Below are 13,308 nucleotides of genomic sequence, written 5' to 3' on the forward strand. Positions count from 1 at the left end.
CCAATGGTGCAATGGAGAATATGGAGGATAGCAAATAAACACAGTGAGCAACTCTTATTCTTACAAGGCAGTAAGTAAAGTATAATGTGAAGGACAGTCTAAGATAATCTTTCTGGTTATAATAGATGGGTGGTTTTAAGATAAGTGCCAAGACTGTTACTGTTTAATGATTGATGATAATGTATTACCAGGATATCTTTCTTACTCCTTGGAGAAAAATATTTTTTCACTGATGGAATAACATATCATCACCAAGGGAGAAAAAAGCCTGAAAACTCTCAGTAACTAAGATACCTATTCTGACTTTAAAGAAGGTACAGGAGTTCATGGAGAAATCCTTCTTTTTTATTCTTTTCTTCTTTTGTCTCCTCTGACTGTGAATTTTCCAATAGCTTGTCTTCAAGATTACTAATTCTTTCTTCTGTTTGGCCAATTCTGCTATTAAGAGACTCTGATGGATTCTTTAAAATGTCCATTGCATTTTTCAACTCTAGAACTTCTAATTGATTTTTAAATTATTTCTGTCTCTTTGTTAAAGATGTCTAATAGAATTTTGAATTTCTTCTCTCTGTTATCTTGAATTTCTTTGAGTTTCCTCAAAACCACTATTATTTGGGAGAAATTGGCCAAACACAGTGGCTACAGGACCCATGCAAGTCTGAAAGCCAATAAGGCAGGCATAAAACCTTAAAGTTCCAAAACAATCTCCTTTGACTCCATGTCTCACATCCAGGCCACGCTGATGCAAGAGATTGGCTCCCAAGGCCTTAGGCAGCTCTGAGCCTGCGGCTTTGCAGGGTATGGCCCCCCTCCCAGCTGCTTTCACAGGCTGGTGTTGAGTGTCTGTGGCTTTTCCAGGCACACGGTGCAAGTTGTCAGTGGATCTACCATTCTGGTGTGTGGAGGATGGTGGCCTTCTTCTCACAGCTCTATTAGGCAGTGCCCCAGTAGGGACTCTGTGTTGTGGCTCCAACCCCATATTTCCCCTCTGCACTGCCCTAGCAGAGGTTCTCCATGAGGGTTCCACCCCTGAAATACACCTCTGCCTGGACATCATGCATTTCCATATGTTCTCTGAAATCTAGGCAGAGGATCCCAAACCTCAATTCTTGACTTCTGTGCACGTGCCAGACCAACACCACGTGGAAGCTACCAAGGCTTAGGGCTTGAACCCTCTGAAGCCATGGCCTGAGCTATAACTTGTCCCCTTTAGCCACAACTGGAGCAGCTGGGATGCAGTGCACACAGCAGGGGTCCCTAGACCCGCCCCAGGAAACTACTTTTCCCGCCTAAACCTCTGGGCCTGTGATGGGAGGGGCTGCCATGAAGGGTTCTTACATGCCCTAGAGACATTTGTCTTGGAGATTACCTTTTGGTTTCTCATTACTTATGCAAATTTATGCAGCCAGACTGAATTTCTCCCCAGAATTTTTTTTTTAATCACATCATCAGGTTGCCAATTTTCCAAACTTTTATGCTCTGCTTCCTGTTGAATGCTTTGCCACTTAGGAATTTCTTCAGCCAGATGCCCTAAATCATCTCTCTGAACTTCCAAGTTCCACAGATCTCTAGGGCAGAGGCACAATGCTGCCAGTCTCTTTGTATAGCAAGAGTGACTTTTACTCCAGTTCCCACAAGTTTCTCATCTCCATCTGAGACTACTTCAGCCTGGACTTTATTGTCCATATCCCTATCAGCATTTTGATCAAAGCCATTTAACAAGTCTCTAGGAAGTTCCAAACTTTCCCACATCTTCCTGCCTTCTGAGCCCTCCAAGTCTCTAGGAAGTTCCAAACTTTCCCACATTTTCCTGCCTTTTTCTGAGCCCTCCAAACTGTTCTAAACTCTGCCTGTTACCCAATTCCAAAGTCGCTTCCACATTTTTAGGTATCTTTACAGCAATGCCTCACTACCTGGTACCAATTTACTGTGTTAGTCTGTTCTCATGCTGCTAATAAAGACATACCTGAGACTGGGTAATTTACAAAGGAAAGAGATTTAATTGACTCACAGTTCTGCAGGGCTGATCAGCCTCAGGAAACTTACAATCATGGCAGAAGGGGAAGCAAACATCTTCTCCTTCTTCGCGTGGTGGCAACAAGGAGAAGTGCAGACTGAAGCAGGGAAAAAGCCCCTTATAAAACCATCAGACCTCAGGATAACTCACTCACTATCATGAGAACAGCATGGAGGTAACTGCCCCCATGATTCAATTACCTCCCACTGGGTACCTCCCATGACACGTGGTGATTATGGGAACTACAATTCAAGATGAGATTTGGGTGGAGACACAGCCAAACCATATCAGTCATGATCAATGATATTTTAATGTGTTGTTGAATTCAGTTTGCTAGTATTTTCTTGAAGTTTTTTTATAAATATTCATCAGATATGTGAGCCAGTAGTTTTGTTTTTCTGATATGTCTTTCTCTGGTTTGGTATCAGGATAATACTGGCCTCAAAGAATGAGTTTGGATGTATTCCCTCCTCCACTATTTTTTGGAATAGTTTGAGTAGGATTGGTGTTAGTTCTTTAAATGTTTGGTAGAATTCAGTAGTAAAAATGTTGGCTCCCATTCCTTACTTTACTGGGAGACTTTTTATTATTACTTTGATTTCATTACTTATTGGTCTGTTCAGGTTTTGGATTTCTTCTGATTCAATTTGGTTGGTTGTATGTATCTAGGAATTTGTCCATTTCTTCTAGAGTCTCCAATTTATTCGTATATAGTTCCTCCTATTAGCCACTGATGATCCTTTCATTCTCTGCAGTGTCAGTTCTAATGTCTTCTTTTTCATTTCCAATTTTATTTATTTGAATCTTCTCTCTTTTTTCTTAGTCTGGCTAAAGCTTGTCAATTTTGTTTAACTTTTCAAAAAAACCAACTTTTTGTTTCATGAATCTTTTGTATTTTTTAATTTCAATTTCATTTATTTCTTCTCTGGTCTTTATTATTTCTCTCCTGCTAATTTTGGGTTTGGTTTGCTCTTGTCTTTCTAATTCTTTAAGATGCATTGTTAGTTTGTTCATTTGAAGGTTTTTTAAATGTGGGCACTTAGAGCTATAAACTTCTGTCTTAGTACTGCTTTTGCTGTATCCCATAGGTTTTGGTATACTGTGTTTCCATTCTATTTGTCTGAAGAAATTTTTCAATTTTCTTCTTAATTTCTTCATTGACCCACTGGTCATTTAGGTGCAATTCAGGAGCATATTGTTTAATTTCCATGTATTTGTATAGTTTCCAATGTTCCTCTTCTTACTGATTTCTAGTTTTATTCTATTATGGTCAGAGAAGATGCTTGCTATTATTTCATTTTTTAAAAATGTTTTATGGCTTGTTTTGGAACCTAACATATGATGAGAATGATCCATGTGCTGAGAAGATCAATGTGTATTCTACAACTCTTGGATGAAGCGTTCTGTTAATATTTACTAGATTCGTTGGTCTGTAGTGCATATTAAGTCTTATGTTTCTTTGTTGATTTTCTATCTGGGAGATCTGTCCAGTGCTGAAAGTGGGGTGTTAAAGTCTTCAGTTATTATTGTATTGAAGTCTATCTCTCTTTTTAACTCTAATAATATTTCCTTTATATATCTGAGTGTTCCAGTGTTGGGTGTATACATATTTAAAATTATTATAGCCTCTTGCAGACTTGACCTCTTTATCATTATGTAGTGATACAATGATATCACTTCTTCTTTGCCTCTTCTAGTTTTTATCTTGAAATCTATCTTGTCTTATATAAGTACAGCAACTCCTGCTTTTTTTTGGTTTTCATTGGCATGGAATATCTTTTTTCATCTCTTCATTTTCAGTCTATGTGTGTCTCTGTAGGTGAAGTATGTTTCTTGCAGGCAACAGATCAATGAGTCTTGTATTTTCATCCACTCAGCCAGTCTATGTCTTTTGATCAGAGAGTTTAGTCCATTTACATTCAATGTTATTATTGATAAGTAAGGACTTTTTCCTGCCATTTTGTTATTTTTTTTCTGGCTTTTTTTTTTGGTCTTCTCTTTATTGTTTATTTCCTTTCTGTCTTCCTCTAGTGAAGGTGACTTTCTCTGGTGATATGATCTAGTTTCTTTCTTGCTTTTTATATATTTTAGTTTCTACTTTGCTACACCTTTTCTTCTTTCTGATGTTTTTGTGTTTTTTTGTCTACTATTTTGAGTTGGGTGTACTGGTTGTTTCTTTTCTTTTTCTTTTTATGTATATTTAATACTATGAATTTTTCTCTGAAAAATGCCTTAGCTATATTTTATAATTTCTGATATTTTATGTTTCCCTATACTTGCTATTAAAAAATTCTGCATTTTTGTCTTAAATTTTTCTGTTGATGTAAGAGTTGCTAAATAGTATGTTACTACGTTTCCAGCTTGCAGTGCTTTTTTGGATTGGTTTTTAGCGTCTAGTTTATTGCACTGTAGTAAGTGAATATTGCTTATGTTAATTCTATTTTTGGAAGTTATCAAGTATTTCTTTGAGGCATTGCAAAGGTTTCTCAAGTTCAGATACTTGAAAGAACCACCAGACTTCACAGAACATATTTATTCTCCATGGAACATATAAATTCATAGAGCATACTTAATAAGGTCTTTATTTAAAGATAAAAGACTCTGCAGCAAATGAAACAGTGCAGACAAACACTGGGAGATCTGAGAGAAATCCCATGCACAAATTCTGCAGTCCTTTTTTTGCACAGAGACTGCACTCTGTCTTTGGATTGTGCAGCCACAATCTGTGTGGGGAATCTTGGCTTCAGGAAACATCAAAGAGTTACAACATTTCAGTCAGACAAGATGAATAAATTCCAGAGATCTATTGTACAGCATAGTAACTATTGTTAATGATAATGTATTTTATACTTACAAACTGCTAAAAGTAGACCTTAAATGTTCTAATGACAAAACATAACAAGTATATGAGGCAGATATGTTAATTAATTTGATTTAACCATTTCACAATTTATATATATATCCAAACATCATATTGTACTATCTTTCTATCTTTCTTCATGATGTGATGATTTTTTGTAGTGATATGCCTTGATCCCTTTATCTTTGTCTCTGTGTGTGTGTTTGTGTGTATGTGTGTGCATGTGTGTGAATTTACTACAGACTTTTTCTTCCTGGTTACCAAAAGGCTTACATAAAACATTATCATTAGAACAGTCTATTTTAATCAGATGAAATCTGAACTAGCTGCATACAAAAACTCTACATTTTACCTTTTTCTTCCCTCACATTATATTTTATTGATGCACAATTTACATCTTTTATATATTGTTTACTAATTAACAAATTATTGTACTTATAGTTGTTTTTAATGTCATTGTCTTTTAACTTTTTACTAGAGTTAAAACTGATTTATGCACTACCAATACAGTATTAAAGTATTCTGAATTTGACTATATTCTTACCTTTATAGTGAGATTTATACTCTCATATGTTTTTATGATGTTAGAATCCTTCTCTTTCAATTTAAGGCATTCTCTTTAGCACTTTTTTCTAAGGCAGGTCTAGTGGTGATAAACTCCTACAGCTTTTGCTTCTGGGAAAGTCTTTATCTCCCCTTCATTTCTGAAGGACAGTTTTTCTGAGTATAGTATCTTTGGTTGACAAGTATTTTTTTTCTTTCAGCATTTTAAATATATCATCCCACTCTCTCCTGGCCTGCAAGTTTTCTGCTGAGACTATCACTAATAGTCTTACAAAGGATCCCTTCTATATGATGAGTTTATTTTCTCTGAATGCTTTCAAAATTTTCTCTTTGTTTTTGACTTGAGAATTTGATTACAATGTGGTCATAGAAGGTTTTTTGTATTTAATTTATCACAGTTCTTTGGGATTTGTGGATCTGATGTTCATTTACTTCTCTAGATTTGTGAAGCTTTCTATCATTATTTCTTTTTTTTTTTTTTAAAAAAAAAAAAGGCTTTCCATCTTTTTCTCGTGCTCTGCTTTCTAGGACTCCCATAACGTGTGAATTAATTTCCTTGCCAGTGTCATATATGTCCTGTAGGCTTTCTGCATTCTTTTAAATTCCTTTTTCTTTTTGTTTTTCTGATTAGGTAATTTCAAATGACCTGTCTTCAAGATTACCAATTATTTATTCAGCTTGATTGAGTCTGCTATTGAAGCTCTCAATTCAACTTTTTATTTCAGTCACTGTATTCTTCAGTTCTAGAATTTGTGTTTGGTTCTTTTTAATGGTTTTTATCTCAGTTGAAATTCTCATCTTGTTCATGTATTGGGTTTTCCTGATTTTGTTTAGTTCTGTGTTCTCTTGTAACTCAGTTTTTTAAAGATAATGATTTTAAATTATTTGTCAGACAGTTCATAGATCTCCATTACTTTAGGGTCATATACTGACACTTTATTTTTTTCCTTTGCTGGTTTATTATTATCTTTCATGATACTTGTGGCCTTATGTTGGTGTTTATGCATTTGAAGAAGTATGCACTTCTTCCAGTCTTTACAGACTGGCTTTGGCCGGTAAAGTCCTTTACCAGTTAACACATATAAGGATTCTAGGTATGCTTCCTGGCAGGGTCTATGAGCAGGCTTATTACATGAGTCCTCAGGAGAGCTGGTTGGTGCCTAGGTTAGCAAGTGGACTATCTTGGTGCCGGGTTGGTGCCTGGGTTACCAAGTGGAGGATCTTAGTGCCTGAGTCCAAGAGGGCTGGCCTAACAATAAGGTGAGCCAGGTGCCTGGGTCCACAGGAATTGGCCTTGTCCTGAGTCTGCTGGCCTTATGCCAGGGTCCACTGGGGCATGCCCGGTGCCTGGGTCCACAGGCATGGGACTGGAGCCTAGGTTCATGGAGGCCATTCTAGCACTGTAGTGGGCAATAAGCCTAAGCCCATAGTGGTGGATCTAGGTTCTGATCTGAAGGTATCATCTTGAAATCTGGTCTGGAAGGGTGATCCTGGAGACTGGGTTCATGTGGACCAGTCCAGTGCTGAGGTCTCCTCAAGTGGCCTTATACCCTGAATCCACTGAAGCAGGCCTGGAACTTGGTGCTACTGGAAGCTAGGGCTATAGGAGTCAGCCTGGCATTGGAGTGGACCTGGAGCCTGAGCCTGTGGGAGCTTGTATAGAGCCTGAGTCCACAGGGGTTAATATGGCATTGGGGCAAACCTGGAGCATGAGGTTGCAGGTGGTAGCCTGGAGTCTGGGTCTGCAGGGAGTAGCCTGAGTCCTGAGGCCACAAGGGAAAGTCTATAGTCTGGATGTTGGGGGACAGACTGATGGTTGGCTCTGTGGGTGCAAACCTGGAGCCTAGGTCCATGGGGGCTGGCCCAGAGCCTGAAGCCATGGAGGACAGCCTGACACTGGGGTTCACAGGGGTAGGGGGAGTGGCTCATACAGGGTCTGCGGTGACACTGGGTGTTTATTTCACTCTCTTTACCCCATGCAGAGGATATCTCTCTCCATGTTGTACTGCCTGGGCTTGGGGGAGGGGTGATATGTGTAATGTGAGACTATTCTTCCTACTCTCTTCAATCCATCTTTTCTTATTTGTGTACTCCACTAAGGTTCTATAATCTCTCACCTGAATTCCTTAGCTCTTGTCAAGGTGTTTTCATGGATGGATAGTTGTTTAAATTGATGCTTCTGCAAGTGGTAATCATTTGAGTGTCCTATATGGTCATCTTGCTAGTCACTTTTCCATTAGGTTCTTTTTAATACATTCTATTTCTCTGTTAAAATTATTTATATTTTCATCTTGCCCATCTTTTTCTCTCATTTAATGTATCCTAATAGTTATTTTAAAGTCATCATGTCATAATTTCAACATCTGGTCTGCTTCTATTACCTATTTTTTCCTGCTTCTTCATATGTCACATAAATTCTTATTATATTCCCAACATTGTAGAAAGCATTATCTTCCCTTAGAGAGAGCACACTCCTTTCTTTGTGAAGCAGATACATGGAGGAATTCATCACCAAGATCACATCAGATTTGAGCAGGGTCAGGACTATTTTGAAGCTTTGGTTGGTTTAAGTTCAAAAAGTCTCTCTGTCTATGGCAAACCTGTTCTTCTATCAACTGTGAAAAGTCTTGGCAGATATCTTTAAAGTTCCTACTCATCTCTGCTCACCTTAGAAGGGGGTCTTCCTTTCTGGAATTTGAGTTTCTTTTTATTCTGAATCCACGCACCTCTCATATCATTTTAAAATATTTGACTATTTATACAAAAAATTAGCTGGGCGTGGTGGCGTGTGCCTGTAATCTCAGTTACTCAGGAGGCTGAGGCAGAAGAATCATTTGAACACAGGAGGCAAAGGTTGCAGTGAGCCGAGATTGTGCCACTGCACTCCAGCCTGGGTGAAAGAGTGAGACTCTATCTCAAAAACATAATAATAATAAATATTTGACTATTATTTTATCCATCTTTCTGGTTATTTCAAAGGCATGCATTGTTTCCAACCACCCTCCACATTATAACCAAAAGCCAGAAGTAACAGTATTCATTTCTGAAATGTTTTCTACAAGTATTTTCAAACATATCTCTTACAGTGTTTTTTTTTGCTTTCTAGCTATCTCCATTCTAAGCTTTTCTATATATTTTTCTCAAATTGTATTTAACACAGCCAAACTCTAAGCTAAATCATATACTTTCGATTGATTATAGTTTGATTGAAGAGTTACTGTTTCTAATACTGCAAAGAATGTCTTTTTTCTGAACTACTTGTTAATGATACAAGTTAATAATACAATGCCTCATTATTTCTGAACTCTTTCCTATGTGTTTCCTAGAAACAGAGATATTTTTTCTTATAACCACAATACAATCATCACAATCACAAAATTAGTATTGACAAATTACTATCATGTAATCCACAGACCCCATCCAAGTTTTATCAATTTCCCAGTAATATTTTTCATAGCAAAATAATTGAATCTAGGATCATGATATTGCATTTATTTGCAATGTCTCTTTAGTCTCCTCTAATCTGGAATAGGTTCACAGTCTTATTTTCATGGCTTTAATACTTTTAAAATTATAAGCTGGTATTTTATATAATTCCCCTCAAATTGGGCCTGCACAACATGTCTGCATGATTAGATACAGATAATAGATCTTCGACAAAAATTTCGCCGAAGTGGTGCTGTGTTCCCAGTGCATTCTATCTAGGGGCACATAATTTTATCTCTTTACTAGTGATGTTAATTAATTACAATTAGAATTATTTCTCTTCTATAAAATTACTCATTTTCCCTTTGTAATTGCTAACTATTTTCTGGTGAGGTTCTTAGACTTTGTGAATGTCCCAGTATCTTTCCATTTTCACCAACAAGTTTTATCACTTACTAGTTTTATCATCTGTTAACACTAATAAGTTAGTGATAATCTTAGCATTTTTGCCTGAATTAATGAATTATTTCTTAGCATTTTTGTCAGATGCTGATTTTCCAATTTCAATACTCCTTCAGTGTTTATTAGATGGAATCTAATTTATTAGCTGGCAATCTACTGTAAGGAAAAGTTTTCTCCTCTCCTTATTTACTTATTTGATTACATAAGTATAATCATTCCTATTTTGTTCAATGAGTCATATTGATCATTATAACATTTATTTTGATGCTCAATTTTGGCCAGTGAGAGTCCCTTTAAGCTTGATTCAATATCCTTTCAGCATTTCCATCATTCTTTGAACACTTCCTTATTTCAGCCCTGGCCTAAATATTCCAGACTCATTTTGTATTTTCCCTGCAAGAAGTCCTACCTACTTCTTCTTAATGGGAAAGGATATTTAGAAACCAAAATACAGGTGCTAGGTGTGCCCATAGCTATTGTGGTGTTACTGCTCTATGTCCACTCATGTTCAAAGCTAGATAATATATGTACATACAGAAACATTATATTCTTGGCCAGGTGCGGTGGCTCATGCCTGTAATCCCAGCACTTTGGGAGGCTGAGGTGGGCGGATCACAAGGTCAGGAGACCCAGACCATCCTGGCTAACACAGTGAAACCATGTCTCTACCAAAAATACAAAAAATTAGCCAGGCATGGTGGTGGGCGCCTGTAGTCCCAGCTACTCGGGAGGCTGAGGCAGGAGAATGGCATGAACCTGGGAGGTGGAGCTTGCAGTGAGCTGAGATTGCGCCACTGCACTCCAGCTTGGGCATCTCAAAAAAAAAAAAAACAAAAAAAGAAACATTATATTCTCTGATAATCTCAGTCTTCACAACCTGCTCAATTTTGTTTCTACTAACAGTTCCTTTCTTCCTAAGGATCAAGCTCTATTTTGTGAAAGGAATTTTAGTGACATATTTCCATATATCTGAGATATCCAAGGGCTTGGGGAACCTCGGTTCCCTGATTTTGTCTATGGCATGTTCCCTTTGCTATCCTAGTGTTACATGTTTTTGTAAAAGGATTTACAGAGCTTCATAAACTATACTGCTGCCTCCAATATGTCCTAATTGAAAGTTCAGAGTACTATGTTGATAGTTCTATGCAAAGCCTTTTAAAATTAACCCAAGAATTCTAAGGCAGTCAACTTCAGCCTTCATGACTCACAGACTCTTTTCAGTTGCTGTTCACAGCAATTGGGAGCTGTTTCCCGTGACTGAGGGCCAGGGGGCAGGGTAACCTGGCATTAAAAACACAATATATAAGCAAATAGTACACTAAAAGCCCAGACTAATGTATTTCATGTGACACAACTGCACTTGTATCCATAAATCCACACACACACACACAAATTTTTGCGACGGTGTCTCACTGTCACCCAGGCTGGAGTGCAGTAGTACAATCACAACTCACTGCAGACTCAATCTCCTGGCCTCAAGCTCTCCTTCCACCTCAGCCTCTCAAGCAGCTGGGACTACAGTGCATGCCATCATGCCCAGTTAATTTTTGTATTTTTTGTAGAGATCGGGCTTCATCATATTGTTCAGGTTGGTCTTTAACTCCTGAGCTCAAGCAATTCACCCGCCTTGGCCTCCCAAAGTGCTGGGATTACAGGCATGAGCCACCAGGCCTGGCCAAGAGAAAAAAAAAATTAAGAAAAGTAAAAATAAAATTTTCAATTAATTATGGATCATTTAAATTACACACAGAGAAGGACAGAGCAAGATGGTAGAAAAGAAGCCTACATCATTTGTCCCTCTAGTAGGATCACCAAATTTTAACAACTATATGCACACAGAAAAGCACCATCACAAGAACCAAAAATCAGGTTGTTCGAACAATCACAGTACCTGGTCTTAACTTGGTATCACTGAAAGAGGCATTAAAGAGGGTAGAAGAGACAGCCTTGAATTGCTGAAACCACCATTCTCCCATCCTCTGGCAGTGGCCATGTGGCACAGAGACCCTGTGCACTTAGGGGAGTGAGATCGCAGCAACTGGGGGACTTGGCATTGAACTCAGTGCTGCCCTGCCACAGAGGAGAGTAAAGCCATGCTGGGCTTAGCCAGCACTTATGTACAGAGGGAACAATTTGGACCAGCCATAGCCAGAGGGTAATCACCCATCCCAGAAGCTAGAACTTGAGTTTATCAGCAAGCCTTGCCACTGCAAGCCAAAGTGCTTTGGGGTCCTAGGTAAAACTGAAAGGCAGTCTAGGGACACAAGGACCACACTTCCTAGGGAACTCTGGTGCTGGGCTGGGCTCAGAGCCAGTAAATACCATGAATCATTGCATTTTTAGAACCTACTGCCAGCATCTTCATTCTGTCCATTTAAACTAATTAATCAACCCTGCATGAAAGAATCTACTTTCTATTTCTCAAGATGTTAAAGTATAGTATTCATCCAAATATAAAATTTGGGGGAAATCTCATCATACATATATTGAAAATATTTTAAAATTTATTTGTAGATTTAAATATTTAATTCTACTTATATAAATACAACATTATACAAACTAATGAGCAGTCATAATCCTGGATATCAATAGGGATGAGACCAACCCTGGGATAATATTACATATGTGCGTATATAATTATAAGCTAAAAAAATACATATCATAGTGTCTGTAGATTCTAATACATAGGATGACTAAAATCATTTTTAAAACGTAAAACTAAAGTCAACCAATAATAATTCAGGGATTAATTATTGTTATTTCATAACCTATTATTTTTGTTAAGAAAACTACAGTGATGATCTGAAACTCTTATCTCTCTTTAACATTTTTTGTTACAGGGCTGTGCCAACAATAAAAACAAGCAGCTTTTATCAATAAGTATGTAGAATACGAGGTGATATTTGAATATTTTTGAGGACTGGGCATCCCTCACATGCTGTCTTATTCATTGTCTATCACTACAACAGAACTGGGTAATTTATAATGAACAGAAATTTATCCAGCTCATGGTTCTGGAGTCTGAAAATTCCAAGAAAATGATGCTGGCATCTGATGAGGGCCTTCTTACTGCATAATAACATGGTGGAAGATCAAGCAAGCACACAAGACAGAGAGAAGAAATCAAGCCAAACTCATCTTTTTTAGCAGGAGCCCACCCTCATGATAACAGCATCAATCCATTCATGAGCTCAGCACCTCTTAAGTGCCCCACCTCCCAATGTCGTTACATTAGCAATGAAATTTCAACATGAATTTTGGAGGGGGATATTCAAACAACAGCACATGCCAAGAGACAGAGTAACTGGCCAAAACTCAGCCAAGTGTGATCAAGTAAAGATGATTAGAAACTTTGTAGCTTAAGACGTGTTGTCAGGAGTAGCTGTGCAGTAGTTTCCCAAAAATGGTGACAGGCATTGTGACTCTTATGTCTAGTACATTGACTATTTCTTTCACATAAGTAGAGTTTCTAATTTCACATTGACTTTCCCAAACCCCTTCTTAATATAATCCCTACCTACAACCGCCCCCCGCATCAAATACTTTCCTACTCACCTCTCAAATCATTCTCCCAAAACTTCTGGTAACTTTTTCCCTATTTTTATACAATCTACTTTCTCCTGATCTTCCCCCAGAAGCTCTACCATAAAAATACTCTGCTTCCTTTGCAAGATACTTTAGAATTTTAACTTCAGGCCAGGTTTAGCATCGGAACTTAAGGGTAAGTGGAGACTGCCAGGCGGTATCAGGTAGCAAAGACCGAGGAATCCAACCAGAAGGCAGAGTTGAGGTTTTTGTGACCTAGATATTTACCCTTTCCTGTTAATGGAAACATGGACACTGGAAAGACAGAGCTTCCATAGGTAGATATACTGGAATAGAGAAGAGAGTGGTTTGGGGGAAAATGTAAGATGATGGTATTACCATTGGGTAAATAAAAGGGCCAAGACTGCAAGGAGATATAGTTTAACAACCTTAA

This window comes from Pongo pygmaeus, chromosome 9 (genome assembly GCF_028885625.2).
Source record: "Pongo pygmaeus isolate AG05252 chromosome 9, NHGRI_mPonPyg2-v2.0_pri, whole genome shotgun sequence".
In the NCBI taxonomy this organism is placed as follows: Eukaryota; Metazoa; Chordata; class Mammalia; order Primates; family Hominidae; genus Pongo; species Pongo pygmaeus.